Below are 21970 nucleotides of genomic sequence, written 5' to 3'. Positions count from 1 at the left end.
TCTGTATTCACCTTGCCAGCTCACCCCTGATCCTGTGTGACTTCACCTTTTGTACCAGTCTACCATGAGGGACCTTGTCAAAGGCCTTACTGAAGTCCATATCGACAACATCCACTGCCCTACCTGCATCAATCACCTTTGTGACCTCTTTAAAAAACTCTATCATGTTCGTAAGACACGACCTCCCCTTCACAAAACCATGCTGCCTCTCACTAATACGTCCATTTGCTTCCAAATGGGAGTAGATCCTGTCTCGAAGAATTCTCTCCAGTAATTTCCCTACCACTGACGTAAGGCTCACCGGCCTGTAGTTCCCTTGATTATCCTTGCTACCCTTCTTAAACAAAGGAACAACATTACCCGGACAGACAGTTGTTGGAAACAGGCAGGACTGCATTGATCCCAGAGTGACTGTTGCAGGACACAGGCAGGGCTGCACTGTACCCAGAGTGACTGTTGCAGTACACAGGCAGGGCTGCAGTCTACCCAGAGTGTCTGTTGCAGGACACAGGAAGGACTGCACTGTTACTTGTGATGTTCTTTGTGTTGCTTATTTCAGGATAGTTGTCGTAGTGTTCACAAAGACCACAAAATGTCTTTAACTTAAACAAAGCTATAAATTTATTAACACTGCTGACTTGGATTCAACACGTACTCCTAAAGAATACACAGTTGATTAATAACATCTAAACTACACTTATCTACAGCTAATATCACTACTGGTTTAATCTATGATCTGCACTCACTTACACTATCTGTACTTCTGACTCTCACTAGCTAACTCCTGCACTCGCTCTCCCAGACACACCCACAAGTCTTAGTATATATGCCTTATGTAACTGTTGTAACTGTAGCTCCCTCTAGTGGCTACTCTCGATACTTCATTAACCTTTGCAGTGCTGATAGTTATGATAATACCACATCGCCCTTTCTTTGCAAAAGAAAATTATGATATCATTGTTTGTGATATTTTCTTTAACCATTACATTTCAGGTGTAACTCTGATTATTAGCTAGTAACTATCATAAACTCACTATAATCCTGTACATTAATTTGTAAATAACTGTTACATCACTTAGATGAGCAAATGTTTCATTACACAGTTCACAAATTAATTCTCTCAGGCGGTCGTCTCCTTCTTGTAGATCTTCTTAACGGAATGTTCAAGGTATTTGATTGCTCTGCCACATCTTCTTGCTGTGTCTGTGTTCAGTAAGGATTTGGAAAGGCAATGTCCTTGAATATGATATCAGGTGCTACAACACTTTGAGGCTGAGGTTGAACTTTATGCTTGATATGCAGCAATGTTTGTCTGTTTCTCCTGAACAGTGATCCCTGTTCTGTTTTAACTAAGTATAATATTGGTGCTACTTGTGTCAGGATTTTTGCAATGTGTTGTTATCCCCATTCTGGATTCTGAATCCGTACAAAGTCACCTTCTCAAAGTTCAGACAGAGGTTTGGTTCGTTTATCATAATCCTCGTTTTGCTTATTTTTTGTTGCTGTGATACATTCACGCTTTTCTTTACTATCCATTTCAGGAATGTTGATCTCAGGTAATGTGGTTCTTAGTCGTCTACCCATTAACATTTGGGCAGGTGATAGTCCAGTTGACAGTGGTGTTGTTCTGTATGCTAACAATGCCAACGATATGTCTTGACCATCATCAAGCGTTTTGCGGAATAACCTCTTTATTATCCCTATTCCTTTAATAAGAACATAAGAACTAGGAGCAGGAGTAGGCCATCTGGCCCTTCGAGCCTGCTCCACCATTCAATGAGATCATGACTGATGTTTTGTGGACTCAGCTCCACTTTCCCGCCCGATCACCATAACCCTTTATTCCTTTATTCTTCAAAAAAACTTTCTATCATTATCTTGAAAACATTTAATGAAGGAGCCTCAACTGCGTCACTGGGCAGGGAATTCCATTGATTCGCAACTCTTTGCGTGAAGAAGTTCCTCCTAAACTCAGTCCTAAATCTACTTCCCCTTATTTTGAGGCTATGCCCCCTAGTTCTGCTTTCACTCGCCAGTGGAAACAACCTGCCCGCATCTATCCTATTCTATTCCCTTCATAATTTTCTATGTTTCGATAAGATCCGCCCCCCCCCCCCATCCCGCCCCCCCCCCCCCCCCCCCCTCCGCATCCTTCTAAATTCCAATGAGTACAGTCCCAGTCTACTCAACCTCTCCTCGTAATCCAATCACCTCAACTCTGGGATTAACCTGGTGAATCTCTGCTTTTCCATTAGACTGAGAGTAACATGGTTTTGAAGCACTATGGTTCTGCAAACTGTGTCCACTCCCAACTCGAGAAACATGGACTATTGTCAGAGACAACGTTAAGAGGTATCCCATGGTGTGAAAAAATTGATTTTTTTGCCTTTATCACCGACCCGACAGTCGAATCACTCAGCATCATCACCTCTGGATAGTTGGAGTAATAGTCAATGACCACTAGATAGTCATGACCCAGGAAATAAATCAAATCCATGTCCACTTTGTTCCATGGACTGTTAACGGTTTCTATCTGTTGCATGCTCTTTCTGCTCTGTACAGACTGATGCATCTGACAAATTGTACATGCTTGAACATATCGGTTGATATCTGTTTATTTCCGGCCAATACATTGACTGTCTGGCTCTTCTACAACACTTTTCAATGCCTTGATGACCCTCATGAATCTGCTGCAGAATCCCTAAATGTAAACTGGCAGGAATCACAATCCTATCATCTTGAGCAGGAAACCATCTATTGCAGAAAGATCATCTCGTATATCTCAAAAGACAGATCAACATCCAGTAGGCCATCCTTTCTTTAGGCACTGTTTCACCTACTGGGGCATCAAATCCTTTTCAGTTTTGGCTTTTATGGTCTGTAGTTTGCGGTCAGACACTGGTAGTATCTCAGTAAAGAAACAGGTTTGAGGTTCCACTATTTGGACTATCTTGGGTTCTGATGTTTCATCATCAGTGGTTGTCTTGGATTCTGATGTGTCAGCATCGGTGATAGCTTTGGGGAAATTGTCCACAACACCTAAGTCTTCCCTTACTCTTCATCTTGGTCAGCTGAAGTACTGGTTGAGTGAATCCTTTCAACTAGCTGCAATCTTAAACAAGCATCCACTCCACTTAATGATGATTTCTCACCCTCTACCACTTTGAAGTTGATGGGTATCTCGATGTTCCCATTCTTAACAACAAGACTGCAGGGCCCTCTTGTGACTATCATGTTACCATTGTAATCCTTGAGCCAACAAATAGATTGCTCGATTAGTGGTTTGTCATAAGCTTGCCTTAAAGATCGTTTGGTGATAATATTTGTGTGCACTCCTGTGTCAATTTTAAATGGTATTAGTTTTCCATTTATTTCTAATGGGACAGTCCACTCCTTAATTATCTTCGAGAGCACTTGTACTGATCTTTCATTTCGATCCAGTAAATTAATCCAAATGACTGCTTCTATCTTGAAAGTATCCAAAAGTGAATATGGTGAGCAATCTTCGCTATCTGCTCTGATGTTGGATTTTTTCTCTCTTCACTCTTAATACTTTGGATCTGTCTGAAATAACGGTCGGACTTTTTAAATTTGTTTACTGAAGAAGATGCTGATAAATGAAATGCTGCAAAGTGGTTCAACTTGCAACAATTGGAACATTGCTTGCCTTTTGCTGGACAATTTTTTTTACTATGGATGTGTCCACAGCATGTGCACGTCATTAAGCCTGTGATGTCACTTTAAAAATGGCCACCGGCCATTGTACGCAGTTTTCATTGCTGTGACAGAGCATTAACGGCATCATCCATGTTTCCCAATTTGCCGCTCTTTTCTAGCCACAAACTCTGCATATTCACTTGATGCCTATTCACTGGCCTTGCACACATGAATTGCATCTTGTTGTGGTGCACAAGCTCGACTACATTATACCCAGAGAGACTGTTGTGGGGCAGAGGCAGGACTGCACTGTACCCGGAGAGACTGTTGTGGGGAACAGGCAGGGCTGCACTGTAACCGCAGACACGGTTGTGAGGAACATGCAGGACTGCAATATACATGGAGAGTCTGTTGCAGGACACAGGCCGGGCTGTACTGTATCCAGAGAGACTGTTGTGGAGAACAGGCAGGGCTGCACTGTACCTGGAGAGACTTTTGCAGGACACAGGCAGGGCTACACTGTATCTGGAGAGACTGTTGTGTGACACAGGCAGGCTGCACTGTACACAGAGAGATTGTTGTGGTGTACAAGTCCGACTGTATTATACCCAGAGAGACTGTTGTGGGGCAGAGGCAGGACTGCACTGTACCCGGAGAGACTGTTGTGGGGAACAGGCAGGGCTGCTCTATAACTGCAAACACGGTTGTGAGGAACAGGCAGGACTGCAATATACATGGAGAGTCTGTTGCAGGACACATGCAGGGCTACACTGTATCTGGAGAGACTGTTGTGTGACAAAGGCAGGCTGCACTCTACACAGAGAGATTGTTGTGGTGCACAGGTCCGACTGTATTATACCCAGAGAGACTGTTGTGGGGCAGAGGCAGGGCTACACTGAACCCGGAAAGACTTGTGGGGCATATGCTCGACTGCACTGTACCGAGAGAAACTGTTTTGTGGCATAGGCAGCACTCCACTGTACCTGACAAGACCGTTGTGCAGAACACTGCATTGTGAGACGGTTTTGGGGCACAGCCATAGCTGCATTATATCCCGAGATATTGTTGTGGGGTATGGACCGGGCCGCACAGTACCTGAAAAGATGATTATAGGATGGAGGCAAGGCTGCGCTGTATCCGGAGAGACTGTTGTGGGGCACAGTCAGGGGGGGGGCACAGGCAGGGCATACCCTAACCAGTGAGAATGTTGTGGGGACATCAGGATAGTGAACAGATAGAAAAACAGTTGCGCTGCCAGAACATCAGGATAGTGGGCCTATAGGGCACAGGCAGGGCTGCACTGTAACCGGAGAGACTGTTGTGGGGCACAGGCAGGACTGCACTGTACCCGGACACTGTTGTGTGTCACTGGCAAGACTGTACCCTAACCGGAGAGACTGTTGTGGGACACAGACAAGTCGGCAATTTCACCGCAGTGATTGTTGTGGAGTCCGGTAGGGCTGCACTGGACCTTGAGAGACTGTTGTGGGGAGCATGCAGTCATTGTACCCGGAGAGACTGTTGTAGGGAACAGGCAGGACTGCGTTGAACCCGGCGAGACTGTTGAGGGGGCATGGGTACGGCTGGACTCTACCCAGAGTGATTGTTGTGGGGAACAGGCAGGACTGCACTGTACCCAGAGAGACCTGTGGGGCAGAGGCAGGGCCGGCTCTGCTGGAATGACTGTCGTGGAGCACAGTCTCTCCGCACAGAAAGCCGCAGAGTTTGAAAGCACAACAATGGATTTTTAAAAATACAAATTAAATAAAAACAGCAATTGTGTCAGCATCTGCACAAACATGTGGAAAGAGAAAATATTAGAACATAGAACAGTACAGCACAGAACAGGCCCTTCGGCCCTCGATGTTGTGCCGAGCAATGATCACCCTACTCAAATCCACATATCCACCCTATACCCGTAACCCAACAACTCCCCCCCCCCTTAACCTTACTATTAGGACACTACGGGCAATTTAACATGGCCAATCCACCTAACCCGCACATCTTTGGACTGTGGGAGGAAACCGGAGCACCCGGAGGAAACCCACGCACACACGGGGAGGACGTGCAGACTCCGCACAGACAGTGACCCAGCCGGGAATCGAACCTGGGACCCTGGAGCTGTGAAGCATTGATGCTAACCACCATGCTACCATGCTGCCCCTATGATATTGGTTAATACCATATGTTTTGATAACTAAAAACTGGAGCGGGACTGATCAAAATTAGTTTTTTTCTATTTACTATATTTACAAATGTTTCTTTTTATCTCTAACAGGTGGAAACGGCACAGACATATGCAAGGAACTTGGTTAGTGATCTGATTTTCTAACATTATTCAGAATCTCTGCTCTATTTTAGTTATTTTACTTAGTGTCTGCATACAAAGAAAGAAACAAAAATGTGACAATGTTACACAAGAGACGAAGAAAGTGAGAAACTGTGGGCTGTATTCTCAGATTTTGCGGCTGTGTCCGGAGGAAGTGTCTGGTCTTAAGACCAGAAAGTCGGCGGTGCCCCGCATCGATGCTCCGCCCAGTGGGGGACTAGCAGCCGTGCCATGTAAAGCCCCCTACTTTAATTGCCGATATGGACGCAGAATGGCCGGGTCTGTGGCCGCGCATGCGCACGGCGGAGACCTGCGGTGGCCTGTCGTCGACGCACCATACAACATGATGCCGGCCTCGCGCGGACCTGTCCTGCCAGATAGTGCCCCCTGTAACCCCCCCTCGCCACCCTCGGACCATCTCCCACCAATCCCCCAAGCCCTAACCGAAGCCCCCGCTGTCAGCGGAACAGCTCCCCCACCCACCTGACTGTGGTGCCGCTGGACACATCTGCAGCCACCATACCGGTTCATGTAAATTGAGAGGAGACGTGCCCCACGCCATCGGGAAGTCGGCCCATCGGGGGTGGAGCATCGGGGGAGAGCCTCAGGTGACGTGCTGAGGCTGTCCTAACGGCGTGCGTCATATTCCTCGAGTACGTCGTTTTTGAGAGGGCAGGGCATCCGAAAAGCGGTGCCATCCCCCAATTTCGGAGTAAAAACTGAATCTCGGGCCAATCGCCGAACGTGATTTCGGCGTCAGGAATCGGAGAATCCCGCCCTATGCATTTAATATGCACCTGTCATTGCCTTACAACAGCCCAAAGGATACAATAGAAAATACAATGCTTTGTCAGTGTTAAACAAGGCAGCCAGTTTTTGTTTCGCAAAGACCCATTATTATCAATTAATTGAATGATTTGAAAATTTGTTTTGATGATTTTGAATGTGGAATAAACTTTAGAGGGGATAATTCTACTGCTCATTCTCAACTCGAACCAACAGATCATTTATGTTCACTTGTGAGGATCGGTAGGACCTCAGAGAATAATTTCCCATATAAAAGACAGAATCTGTATTATTCCCTCAGTTATGGCACTGAGGGACGTCCAGTGATGGGGATGTGCTGATCAGTCACACATCAGCTGGTTCTCCTCCAAAGGACAAGAAGATAGAACTTTTACCTGCAATTAGACCACAAAAACCGGACCAAAACACCCCCACACCCTCAACAATACAAGGATCAGCACAAATGCCTGGAAGTAGCATCTCCAGAGGTTGTAGAGACTTCAAAAAAGGCAGTAAACGAGTGGCGACCAAACGGGTCAGCGGACCCACAAGGCGAGGGGTCACCGACCGCTCCCGAGAGAGAGAGAGAGACCAGTGATCTGTAAAACAAGCCCCCCACTCTCCCACACCCCACCATCATGGCCAGGAGATGGATGGAACTGAGAGAGATGAAGGAGGGTATAAAAATAGAGATCAAGGCGGCGGTCAAGGTGGCAGTGGCAGAGGGGCTGGGGCCCTCGACAAAATGGGAAAGAGGCTGGACACCCAGGGGGACACAATAAAGGAACTGGAGAAAGCCTCACAGACCAGAGTGACCTAATCATCGCTCTGGAGGCCGAAATAAAGAGGTTGATGCTGACTCAGAGGAACCTGAAGGGGAAGGGGAGGACCAGGAAAACCGATTGCGACACCAGAGCATCAGGATAGTGGGCCTGGGGCACAGGCAGGACTGCACTGTACCAGGTGTAATGATATGTATAATCTGAGGAGAGTAAAGGGTTAACAAGATGATGTTAGTGTATATCATCACTAGATGGCCTCTGAAGGAGGGGTTCAGCGATGATACCTCTTAAAACTGAATCGTTAGTATGAGTAGTTTTACATAAGTTGTTTTATTAAGGATTGAGATAAATTATAGGACTGAGTAATCATTAGTAACCATTAGACATGTGTTTTTAGGTCGCAGCAGTAATCAAATGGGATTTAGGATCGCTAACTTGACCAAAAGGACATTACTTCTGACATCTTGTCTGTGAAACAATTCAGGGCCCTGGTCTGTTCTGTTTCTCAGTCAACGAGCTGTTGGGATTGTAAGCAGCTGTCAGGATGATGATCAATCATGCGCTGCTTGCGACTCTTATTGGGTGAAATTTAAACACTGCTTGCAATTCTATTGGATAAGTCTAAAAGAAGCAGCTTCAGGGATTGGAAAACGTTCAACCGGGGTGGGCTATTGATTTTTGAACGTTGTATAATTACTCTGCTCAGCTCTTTGTTCCGTAGAACAGGTCTTGGCTGATATCCAGTCTGTTCTCCATATACACATAGCAAGCTTGATTAAATAGCTGTCTTGTCCAGGTGTGGTGTCTTTGTTTCTCTCTGTACTGAGCTGAAACTTACGTAAAACGACTCATGCTAACGATTCAGTTTTAAGAGGTATCATCGCTGAACCCCCCCTTCAGCCTCATTGAGTAGTCTTATAAAAGACTACTCCAGGCATTCTGGAAGAAGCTATAGGAGAAGTTGATGTAGAAGGATAGTGTGATTGTGCGAACCATTTCAAGTAGTGGAAATTCACAACATGATTTCAAGGAGTGTAAAATAAACTAGTTTTGATTTAAACATATAGCTTTATGTTCTTTGTCATCACTATGACTTTGGCTATCTTGGAGAACAATACTTTACATAGATTTACATAGATATAGAATTTACAGTGCAGAAGGAGGTAATTCGGCCCATCGAGTCTGTACTGGCTCTTGGAAAGAGCACCCTACCCCCTACCCAAGGTCAACACCTCCACCCTATCCCCATAACTCAGTAACCCCACCCAACACTAAGGGCAATTTTGGAAACTAAGGGCAATTTATCATGGCCAATCCACCTAACCCGCACATCTTTGGACTGTGGGAGGAAACCGGAGCACCCGGAGGAAACCCACGCACACACGGGGAGGATGTGCAGACTCCGCACAGACAGTGACCCAAGCCGGAATCGAACCTGGGACCCTGGAGCTGTGAAACGATTGTGCTATCCACAGCAGGAGCGGCCTCCAGATTTTCGGCGGGAGCAGGGGCCTGTCGGGAAGGTGAGTTTAACCTTTAAATAAACTTACTTTACAGAGCAGCGGCCTCCAGATTTTCACCGGGAGCAGGGGCCTGTCGGGAATTTGAGTTTAACCTTTAAATAAACATATCTTTAGAGCTGCAGGAAGTCGGCTGTGGGGATTTCTGGGAAGATTTGTTAGTACCTGTATATAAGTTGGGCATTTGCTAATATCCTGGGGGGGAAATTTGCTAATGCTCTTCGGGAGGGTTTAAACTAGTTTAGCAGGGGATTGGGGACCTGAATTGTAGCTCCAGTACACAAGAGGTTGAGAGTAGTGAGGTCATGAGTAAGGTTTCAAAGTTGCAGGAGTGTACCGGCAGGAAGGAATGTGGTTTAAAGTGTGTCTACTTCAATGCCAGGAGCATCCGGAAAAAGGTAGGTGAACTTGTGGCATGGGTTGGTACCTGGGACTTCGATGTTGTGGCCATTTCAGAGACATGGATAGAGCAGGGAGAGGAATGGTTGTTACAGGTGCCAGGGTTTAGATATTTCAGTAAGCTCAGGGAAGGTGGCAAGAGAGGGGGAGGGGTGGCATTGTTAGTCAAGGACAGTAGTAGGAAGTTGTGCGTGGAGTCCGAGGAGATAGGAGAAGTGCTAAATGAGTATTTTTCATCGGTATTCACACAGGAAAAAGACAATGTTGTCAAGGAGAATACTGAGATACAGGCTACTAGACTACAAGGGCTTGAGGTTCATACGGAGAAGGTGTTAGCAATTCTGGAAAGTGTTAAAATAGATAAGTCCCCTGGGCCGGATGGGATTTATCCTAAGATTCTCTGGGAAGCTAGGGAGCAGATTGCTGAGCCTTTGGCTTTGATCTTTAAGTCATCATTGTCTACAGAAATGGTGCCAGAAGACTGGAGGATAGCAAATGTTGTCCCCTTGTTCACGAAAAGGAGTAGAGACAACCCCGATAACTATAGACCAATGAGCCTTACTTCTGTTGTGGGAAAAGTCTTGGAAAGGTTTATAAGAGATCGGATGTATAAGCATCTGGAATGGAATAATTTGATCAGAGATAGTCAACATGGTTTTGTGAAGGGTAGGTCGTGCCTCACAAACCCTCATTGAGTTCTTTGAGAAGGTGACCAAATAGGTGGATGAGGGTAAAGCAGTTGATGTGGTGTACATGGATTTCAGTAAAGCATTTGATAAGGTTCCCCACGGTAGGCTATTGCAGAAAATATGGAGGCATGCGATTCAGGGTGATTTAGCAGTTTGGATCAGAAATTGGCTAGCTGGAAGAAGACAAAGGGTGGTTGATGGGAAATGTTCAGACTGGAGTCCAGGTACTAGTGGTGTACCACAAGGATCTGTTTTGGGGCCACTGCTGTTTGTCATTTTTATAAATGACCTGGAGGAGGGCGTATAAGCATGGGTGAGTAAATTTGCAGATGACACTAAAGTTGGTGGAGTTGTGGACAGTGCAGAAGGATGTTACAAGTTACAGAGGGACATAGATGAGCTGCAGAGCTGGGCTGACAGGTGGCAAATGGAGTTTAATTCAGAAAAGTGTGAGGTGATTCATTTTGGAAGGAATAACAGGAAGACAGAGTAATGGGCTAATGGTAAGGTTCTTGGTAGTGTGGATGAGCAGTGAGATCTCGGTGTCCATGTCCATAGATCCCTGAAAGTTGCCACCCAGGTTGAGAGGGTTGTTAATAAGGCGTACGGTGTGTTGGCTTTTATTGGTAGAGGAATTGAGTTTCGGAGCCATGAGGTCATGTTGCAGTTGTACAAATCTCTGGTGCGGCCGCATTTGGAGTATTGCGTGCAGTTCTGGTCATTGCATTATAGGAAGGATAGATAGGTAGAGAAATACAGCACAGAACAGGCCCTTCGGCCCACGATGTTGTGCCGAACTTTTGTCCTAGGTTAATCATAGATCAAAGCATTTTGGACACTAAGGGCAATTTATCATGGCCAATTCACCCAACCTGCACATCTTTGGACTGTGGGAGGAAATCAGAGTATCCGGAGGAAACCCACGCACACACGGGGAAGATGTGCAGACTCCACACAGACAGTGACCCAAGCCGAAATCGAACCTGGGACCCTGGAGCTGTGAAGCAATTGTGCTATCCACAATGCTACTGTGTTGCCCTTAAGAACAAATTAATCTACACTCCATTATTCTACCCTAATCCATGTACCTATCCAATAGCCGCTTGAAGGTCTCTAACGTTTCCGACTCAACTACTTCCACAGGCAGTGCATTCCATGCCCCCACTACTCTCTGGGTAAAGAACCTACCTCTGACATCCCCCCTATATCTTCCACCATTTACCGTAAATTTATGTCCCCTTGTAATGGATTGTTCCACCCGGGGAAAAAGTCTCTGACTGTCTACTCTATCTATTCCCCTGATCATCTTATAAACCTCTATCAAGTCACCCCTCATCCTTCTCTGTTCTAATGAGAAAAGGCCTAGGACCCTCAACCTTTCCTCATAAGACCTACTCTCCATTCCAGGCAACATCCTGGTAAATCTCCTTTGCACCTTTTCCAAAGCTTCCACATCCTTCCTAAAATGAGGTGACCAGAACTGCACACAGTACTCCAAATGTGGCCTGACTAAGGTTTTGTACAGCTGCATCATCACCTAACGGCTCTTAAATTCAATCCCTCTGCTAATGAACGCTAGCACACCATAGGCCTTCTTCACAGCTCTATCCACTTGAGTGACAATTTTCAAAGATCTATGAACATAGACTCCAAGATCTCTCTGCTCCTCCACATTGCCAAGAACCCTACCGTTAACCCTGTATTCCGCATTCATATTTGTCCTTCCAAAATGGACAACCTCACACTTGTCAGGGTTAAACTCCATCTGCCACTTCTCAGCCCAGCTCTGCATCCTATCTATGTCTCTTTGCAGCCAACAAAAGCCCTCCTCACTATCCACAACTCCACCAATCTTCGTATCATCTGCAAATTTACTGACCCACCCTTCAACTCCCTCATCCAAGTCGTTAATGAAAATCACAAACAGCAGAGGACCCAGAACTGATCCCTGCGGTACGCCACTGGTAATTGGGCTCCAGGCTGAATATTTGCCATCCACCACCACTCTCTGACTTCTATCGGTTAGCCAGTTCGTTATCCAACTGGCCAAATTTCCCACTATCCCATGCCTCCTTACTTTCTTCATAAGCCTACCATGGGAAACCTTATCAAATGCCTTACTAAAATCCATGTACACTACATCCACTGCTTTACCTTCATCCACATGCTTGGTCACTTCCTCAAAGAAGTCAATAAGACTTGTAAGGCAAGACCTACCCCTCACAAATCCGTGCTGGCTGTCCCTAATCAAGCAGTGTCTTTCCAGATGCTCAGAAATCCTATCCCTCAGTACCCTTTCCATTACTTTGCCTACTACCGAAGTAAGACTAACTGGCCTGTAATTCCCAGGGTTATCCCTATTCCCTTTTTTGAACAGGGGCACGACATTTGCCACTCTCCAATCCCCTGGTACCACCCCTGTTGACAGCGAGGACAAAAGGATCATTGCCAACGGCTCTGCAATTTCATTTCTTGCTTCCCATAGAATCCTTGGATATATCCCGTCAGGCCCGGGGGGATTTGTCTATCCTCAAGTTTTTCAAAACGCCAAACACATCTTCCTTCCTAACAAGTATCTCCGGATGTGGAAGCATTGGAAAGGTTGCAGAGGAGATTTACCAAGACGCTGCCTGGTATGGAGGGAAGATCTTATGAGGGAAGGCTGAGGGACTTGAGGCTGTTTTCGTTAGAGAGAAGAAGGTTAAGAGGTGACTTAATTGAGGCATAAAAGATGATCAGAGGATTAGATTAGGTGGACAGTGAGAGCCTTTTTCCTTGGATGGTGATGTCTAGCACGAGGGGATATAGCTTTAAATTGAGGGGAGATAGATGTAGGACAGATGTCAGAGGTAAGTTCTTTACTCAGAGAGTAGTAAGGGTGTGGAATGCCCTGCCTGCAGCAGTAGTGGACTCACCAACACTAAATGCATTCAAATGGTCATTGGATAGACATATGGATGATAAGGGAATAGTGTAGATGGGCTTTCGAGGGGTTTCACGGTCGGCACAACATTGAAGTCCGAAGGGCCTGTACTGCGCTGTAATGTTCTATGTTCTAATACAAGGAACATAACATGGTACCAGGTAATTACTGAAGTAATTTAGTGAGAAAATAGTTAGAATCTAAAAATTTAAAAAACCAGCACGTGCTCAGACTTCGGCAAGATTGCTTCCAGTCAGGTTACTTCAACACACAGACAAGTCCAGAGCTAATGGAGAAACTGCAAACTCTGTGACAGTCCTGGGCTTCCATTAAAATTGATGTAAATTGGAAAATATTTAAGCAGCATTTTCAACTATACCTCTCTGCCTCAGATTTAGATAATGCTGGTGATAACAGAAAACTTGCGTTATTTTTAATAATGGCTGGACCACAGACTATTGAACTTTTTCCAATTCTCCATGGAAGATGATTAAAAAAATATGATATTTTTGCTGAAAAATCTGATTTTGAAAATGAAAATCGCTTATTGTCACGAGTAGGCTTCAATGAAGTTACTGTGAAAAGCCCCTAGTCGCCACATTCCGGCGCCTGTCCGGGGAGGCTGGTACGGGAATCGAACCGTGCTGCTGGCCTGCTATGGTCTGCTTGAAAAGCCAGCGATTTAGCCGAGTGAGCTAAACCAGCCCCTAATCTTCATTGTAAAGCTCAAATTAATGAAATGTATGAACGGTTTATCTTTAAAACGAGAGTGCAAAAAGATGGAGAATCTGTAGATTGCTTCATTACAGATTTAAGACTAAAGTCACAAATCTGTAACTGCTCAATATTGTCAGACTCAATGATCAGAGATCAAATTTTTTTGCCATCAAAGGTAAGAAACTCAGAACGTTTATGAAGGCAGAAAGAATTAAAATTAGAAGATGTCTTTGCAGTGTGTCGAGCGAATGAAACATCTAAAACTCAGTATTCTGAAATTCTGTTTAAGGAAAAGGGCGCGAAAACGCACCTTGGTGCAGTCTGCGTTGGATCTGTGGCGCAGTTGAGAAAAATGCGCATTTCAGACGGCAGCCGTAATGTGCATGCGCATAGTTGATCTGCACATGCGTGCGTCAACAAACTACGCGATTTGGATCAAGACCGTTCTATGCATGCGCGCAACCAATTTGTGCATGACAAAAGCAACGTCATGATGTGTGGACGTTGTGGGCACACTGACCCATATAAAAAATGCCCAGCTAAAGGGGCTGGTTTAGCTCACTCGGCTAAATCACTGTCTTTTAAAGCAGACCAAGCAGGCCTGCAGCACGGTTTGATTCCCGTACCAGCCTCCCCGGACAGGCGCCGGTATGTGGCAACTTGGGGCTTTTCACAGTAACTTCATTGAAACCTACTCGTGACAATAAGCGATTTTCTTTTTTTTTTCGTGGAAAAATTTGCTCCAAATGTTGCAAACTGAATCACTTTGCTGTTCAATGCAGAACTGCACTAAAAGGAACATACTTCAAAACTTCAAACTTAACAAAGAAACACATGAATGTACAGAGTGTTAATACAAGTGCAGACACCTCCAAAATGGATAACCGTAATAATGATATAGAAGCTTATAGTCTTGAATATTCTTTCTTTGTGGGAATTGTTAAGAAGTTCCACACAACTGTGAAGAACACTTCCAATCCACAAATACTGCATCCCACACAATCGATTAACATGGAATCTGAATGGAACAATCTATTACAAGTCAATGGTTCCGAGATTGTGTTCAAGTTGAACACTGGAGCATCTACGAATTTAATAAATGCTCATGATTTATCGCAACTTTGTCGTAGTCCTAAGATTCAGAAAACTGACTGCCAGTTACGGGACTACAATGGTAACGTGATTACTTCTTCAGATAATGCTGTCTCTCAGTGACAAACAACGACACTGTGATATCCTTGCAGTTCGAGATTGTTGAAGCCAATAGATCTTCACTATTAGGTGCACAAGCCGATCAGGATTTACACCTTGTGAAACAAATCTACAGCATCAGCAAACCTCTTCCACCTGTGCAGGAAGATATTGAAAGCATCCGCACGAAAGTTCCTCAGGTATTTGAAGGTATGGGTACTCTTCCTTTTCAATTCAAGATTCAGCTGAAAGCAAATGCCGAGGTCAGACATGTGGTACACCCTCCAAGAAGAGTTCCTGCTCCGTTACGTGACCGTCTCAAGCAAGAACTGCAACAAATGCAGCACCTTGGAATCATTTCCAAGATCACAGAACTGACAGATTTGGTCAGCTCGATGGTGTGCGCTAAGAAACCCAAAGGATTGTATTGATCCGAAGGATCTGAATATGAACATCATACGTGAACACTATCCAATAACAAAATGTGAAGCGATTACGAGTGAGATGGCTAATGCCACGATATTCTTTAAACCACGGATAAAAGCAAATTACTGCGGATGTTGGAATATGAAATGAAAGAGAAAATGCTGGAAAATCTCAGCAGATCTGGCATCATCTGTAGGGAGAGAAAAGAGCTAACGCTTCGAGTCCAATGACTCTTTGTCAAAGCTAACAGACAGAGAAAATGGGAAATATTTAAACTCTGTCTTTCTCTGTCTGTTAGCTTTGACAAAAAGTTATTGGACTCGAAACGTTAGCTATTTTCTCTCCCTACAGGTGCTGCCAGACCTGCTGAGATTTTCCAGCATTTTCTCTTTCATATTCTCTAAATTAGACGCTTCCAGAGGTTTTTGGCAAATGCAACTGGATTTCACAAGCAAAAAATTGTGCACATTCAACCCACCGTTTGTTTATTACTGTTTTAACAGAATGCCATTTGGCATAATCTCAGCACCTGAGATATTTCATCGCGCCATGGAACAGTTGACAGAGGCATAGATGGAGTTCGGGTGTATGTTGATGACATTATAATATGGTCATCTACGCGCGAAGAATATAATGCAAGACTCCTGCAAGTGTTTCAGAGAATACACAAATACGGATTGAAGCTAAATCGATCTAAGTGCAACTTTGGTGTCTCAACATTAAAATTTCTGGGTGATCAAATCTCAGAACGTGGTGTGCAACCAGACAATGATAAGATTGCTGCCATTCAGAAAATGACAGTCCCAGAAGACAAAAATGCAGTTTTGAGATTCTTGGGTGCAGTAAATTTCCTAGGAAAATTTATCTCCAACTTAGCTTCACGAACAACAACCTTGCGTAACCTCATTCAGAAGAACAAATTATTCTCGTGGACTGCAGAGCACAACAAAGAATGGCTAGACCTCAAGTCAGCATTGACTACCGCACCTGTCCTTTCCTTCTTTGACCCTGGTCGGGAAATTAAGATTTCCAAAGATGCGAGTCAAAATGGAATTGGGGCAGTCCTACTTCAAAGAAATGATGATACTTTCTGGACGCCAATTGCATGCATCTAGATCTATGACAACCACAGAACAACGGTACGCTCAGATGGAGAAAGAGTGTTTCGGCTTGCTTACGGGAATACAGAAATTCCATGACTACGTCCATGGACTTCCGATGTTCACGGCCGAAACAGATCACTGACCAATAGTTCACATGATTCAGAAAGGTTTGAATGATATGACTCCAAGACTGCAACGAATACTCATGAAACTAAGAAAGTACGACTTTCAACTGGTCTATACTCCAGGTAAAGATCTTATAATTGCCGACGCATTGTCTCGTGCGACAGACACAGATGAACAACAACCTGAGATAGTTCAACTAATAGAAGCCTTTCAAGAAAGCAACTTCTAGCTGAAACTCTTCCTGTCTCTGATGAAAAACTCAAGCTCACCAGAGAGCAGACAGAAAAAGATGAAATGTTACGAGTATTCAACCATATGAAAAATGGTTGGCCGAAAGGACCCTGTTCGAAATTCAGAAATATTCAATCTGATCTCACTGTTATAGATGGATTTCTACTTTGTCTCAATCGTCTTGTTATTCCTACGACACTATGGCACATGATCCTCCAGAAGGTTTCTGAAGGTTATTTCGGAATAGAAAAGTGCAAACGTTGAGTGAGACGGGCAGTATATTGGCCAGTAATAAATAATGAAATAGTCAATTTTGTGCTAGAATGTGAGACATGCCAGCAAACACAATATCCAGAGTAAAGAAAAGCTCACATCTCATGATCTCGAGAAGATTCCACGGTCAAAAGCTGGTATTGATCTTTTTCATTTTCATGGTCGTGATTATGTCTTCATCATCGATTATTTTTCAAACTTCCCAGAAGTAATGAAATTGTCTGATTCTACTTTGAAATCCGTGACCAAAGTGACTAAAGAAATATTTGCTCGTCATGGGATACCTTGCAGAATCATGACAGACAATGGACCTTGCTTTGATAGCAATGATTGGACAGAATTTGCTCGTAGCTACAATTTCAGTCGTATCACGTCTAGTCCTCTTTGTTCACAATCTAATGGCAAGGTTGAAAAAGGTGTTCATGTTGTGAAACAACTTTTCAAGAAAGCACTTGACTCTGACTCAGATATGCTTTATTGAATTGCAGGGCTGCTCCTCTCTCAACTGGTTGATCTCCTGCTCAGTTGTTAATGAACAGTTCATTGCTGACAATTCTTCTATGTCCATGATTACCTGATCTTCAGCTAGTCATAAAGAAAATGCAACACCAAAAGCATCTTCAGGAGAAATAATACAATGAACATGCAAAATCACTGGAACCACTTAATGCAGATGATCCAGTGAGAATTCTGGGGTGGGATTCGCCGAGCCTCCACGCGAAATCGCGCTCTGCGCGGAGGTGGAGAATGTGCGTCAAACTTGAGATCCGGTCTGACGCCGCTCCCGTGATTCTCCGGTCCCCGGAGAATTGCCTCGAATCGCGCGCGCACGGTCTACGCGGCGCTGGTCGGGGCCCCCGCGGCGATTTTCCACCGATAACTGGCCGAGTTCCCAACGGTGTGGGCCTCTCATGGTGCGGGTTGGGAGGATCCTTCGCTGGGGCGGGTGGGGCCTCCAGGAGACCAGGATTCCGATCAGGGGTCACCGATCTGCGGGCACGCACGAGCGATCCAGGGTGTGGGTCCATGTCGCGTGCCGTGGCCAACCGAGGCAGCCGCTGCACCCCCAACCGGAAGTACAGGGCCCCGTATTGGCAGCCGGAGCTTGCAGGAGCAATCTGGCGCCCTGCTCGCCCCCTGAAAATCGGACGATCACCCTAGACTTTCTCCAGTTAAGTCCAGAGTGATTTGCGCGTTTTTCCGCAGACGTGGGGACAGAGCCCCATTATTGGAGAATCCCGCCCCAGATTCCCACTGGAGGATAGTCTGATCGAGCTAAAATCATACGTCAAGCAGCACCTTATTCGTACATTGTTCAAGCGACTGATGGTTCTGTTCTTAGAAGAAATCGACGTGCTCTTCTGAAAGTTCAGTCTTCTTGTACGTTATACCCACTTCCTCAGTTTGATCATTTATTTCATACTACTATAGCATCTGCTAAGCTACAACATGACTTCCAGAAGCCATTAAAAACATCTACCACTCCATTGACTGGATTGAGGAGATCATCCAGAATCAGAAAGAAACCTGACAGACTGAATTTATAAAGGAAAACAAATGAACTGTTTGACAAATTTTACCCCACTTGTTAACTTTCAGTATACATATCAATGTATCATGTAATAATGTTACTTATATTTTCCTTTTTCTTACTGTACTGCAATGAAATGTATAATCTAAACAAGATGATGTTCATGTATATCAGCAATAGATGGCATCACTGAGTAGTCTTATAAAAGGCTATGGCTGAGATTCTTCGATCCCGTGCCGGGTCGGAGAATCGCCGGGGCAAGAGGGGGGGCGCCAGCAATTCTCCACGCTCGTCTGGCCGAGTGGCCGCCGAGTCCCGCCGGCGTGGGTCATGTATGGTCCCACCCGGCGGGACCTCAGAATAGTGGCTGCGGGGGCCGTCCTGGTGGGACGGGTGGGTGGGGGGATCTGACTCCGGGGGGGGCCTTCACGGTGGCCAGGCCCGTGATCGGGGCCTATCGATCGGCGGGTGGGCTAATTCGAGGGGGAGCCTATGTTCCTCCGCGCTGAGCCCCTGTAGGGCTCTGCCATAATTCCCGGGGCCCGGCGCGGAGACGGAAACCCATGCGCATGCATGGACTCGCTCCGGCTGTGGCACGCATGCGCGGACCCGGGCCGGCTGTGGCGCTCATGCACGGACTGGCGCCGGCCATGTCGCACCAGCTTTCTAGTGCACAGCACTCCATCGCTTTTCAACTGAGGAGTGGCGGATTTCGGAAGCATGGAGGGTACGTGAGAAGAAGGCCACGGGTCTGCCCACTTGGTTGAGTGTGGCCACCAGAGCTACGTCAAACGCGTCGCTGTCGACCTGGAAGGGGAGTGACTCGTCGATGGCGTGCATCGTGGCAAAGCAATGTCTGCTTTGATGCGGCTGAAGGCCTGGCGGGCCTCTACCGACAGGGATAAAACCGTGGATTGGATCAGAGGACAGGCCTTGTCTGGATAGTTGGGGACCCACTTTACTTGCGGTCACTCGTGCGGATGGGGAGCTGGTGGTCGGCGGACTTAAGGTCCACCGTGGAGAAGACCTTGTATTGCGCGATCCTGTTTACCAGGTCAGATATGCGAGGGAGAGGTTATGCGTCCAGCTGCGTAAACCTGTTGATGGTCTGACTGTAGTCTATGACCATCCTATTCTTCTCCCCAGTCTTTACCGCCACTACTTGAGCTCTCCAGGGACTGTTGCTAGCTTCAATGACTCCTTCCCTCAGTAGCCGTTGGACCTCTGACCTAATAAAGATCCGGTCCTGGACACTGTACCGTCTGCTCCTGGTGGCGACGGGTTTGCAATCCGAGGTGAGATTCGCAAACAGGGAAGGCGGATCGACCTTGAGGGTTGCGAGGCTGCAGACAGTGAGAGGGGGTATAGGGCCGGCGAATTTAAAAGTTAGACTTTGGAGGTTGCACTGGAAGTCTAACCCTAGGAGTGTGGCTGCGCAGAGGTGGGGAGGATGTCGAGCCGGTAATTTTTGAACTCCCTTCCCTGGACCTTGAGGCTTGCTACACAGAACCCCTTTATCTCTACTGAGTGGGAACCGGAGGCCAGGGAGATTTTTTGATTAATAGGATGGATGGGGAGAGAACAGCGCCTTACCGTGTTGGGGTGTATGAAACTCTCCGTGCCCCCAGAGTCGATTAAGCAGGACGCCTCGTGTCTGTTGATTAGCCCCGTTGTTGCAGCAGTTCAAGGCCGAGACTGGTCCAGGATTCACCGAGGCTAATCGTGGCAGCAGCTGGGTGTTCTCGTCGGGTGGTGTGTGGTCATCTGCACCGAGGTCCTGGGAGTCCATCCAAGATGACAGCGCCCACTGGTCGCACATGGCTGAGGGTGCACAAAATGGCGGCGTCAGCGGGACAAGGTGACGGCGCCCGGAGGCTACACGTGGCACTGGAGAAGGAAGATGGCGGCGCTCGCTGGCCGCATGGAGCCCATGGAGAGTGTCGTAGTGGCGGTCTGCATTCGCTTCCGAAGACCGTAGCGACCGCCCAGGCCTGGCATACCGCCCAAAGTGGCCCTTTTTGCCGCACCCTTTACATGTGGAAGAACGGGCTGGGCAGTGCTGTCGGGGGTGTTTGGCTTGCCCACAAAAATAGCAGCGGGGCCCCCCAGGGTTGCCGGGCCATCTTGCAGCGTAAGCATGTGGGGGGATGTGGGATGCCTCGGAGTCGGCTGCAGAGGGATTCACGCTGCCCAGGGGGCTGCCGCGCAGTCTGGGGCGTAGGCGTGGGCGTTTCGGGTGGCCACAACCAGGGAGCCGGCAAGGGCCCGAGCCTCCTTGAGGCCTAGAGTTTCTTTCTCCAGCAAACGCTGGCGGATTTGAGAGGATAGCATACCCGCAACGAAAGCGTCCCGAATCAACAGTTCAGTGTGGTCGTTTGCTGAAACTTGCGAGCAGCTGCAGTTTCTCCCCAACGCTAGGAGCACACGGTAGAATTCTTCCAGTGACTCACCAGGAATTTGTCGCCTCGTTGCTTTCAGCAACTCCATCGCGGTATCGAAGTCGTCCGCGTCCTCGATGAGGGTGTAGACTTCTGGGCTCACCCTCGAGTGCAGGATCTCTTGTGGGTGTGTTTTCTGCCATTCCGAGGTAGCCGTTGAAACACGCCAGCCAGTGCTCGAAAGTCGCTGCCGAGTTTACTGCTTGGGGGCTGAGTTGCAGACACTCCGGCTTGATTCGGAGCTCCGTTCTTTAAATCTAGCTTATTAAATTCATGCACGATCAATGACTACTAACGCAAGTTTGTAGTCCAACTGACTAAGCTAGATGTTTCCCTCCCCCAGCAGCTCAGGTACAGAAAGAAAGCTGCTGGGGCGGCACGGGCTCTTATACCCTGCCTTGCAGGGCGGAGCTACCATACAGGCTCAATCAATGGAAAACATACATTATCTACCAATAGTGTTCCAGCATTACTAGGTACCGTAATACCTCTACACAGACTACCACAATTAGTAACAAGGAAGGGTTAGTGAAGTCAATGTCTTTGAAGATGTTATCCTGAGCAATAATGGGCTGAGCACGAGATGGAACATGATGTTTTATTTGGAATAATGCTCTTCCATTTCTTCTGAATATTGAACCTTGTTCAGTCTGCACCAAGTACAATCAGGGTGCAACTTGTCTTAGAACTTTAGCTATGTGTTGCCATCCACCATCAGGATTTTGTATACAAACATAGTCTCCTTTTAACTTTGATAAAGGTTTTGTGTGCTTGTCATAGTTCTCTTCTTGATTCTGTTTTCGTGACCTTAGGCGGTTATGTATCCCTTGATGATCCCTATTTGGAATA

Source organism: Scyliorhinus canicula, chromosome 9 (assembly GCF_902713615.1).
Source record: "Scyliorhinus canicula chromosome 9, sScyCan1.1, whole genome shotgun sequence".
NCBI classification, from domain to species: domain Eukaryota; kingdom Metazoa; phylum Chordata; class Chondrichthyes; order Carcharhiniformes; family Scyliorhinidae; genus Scyliorhinus; species Scyliorhinus canicula.
The sequence above is the reverse complement of the archived record's forward strand: the minus strand, read 5'-3'. Positions refer to the sequence as shown.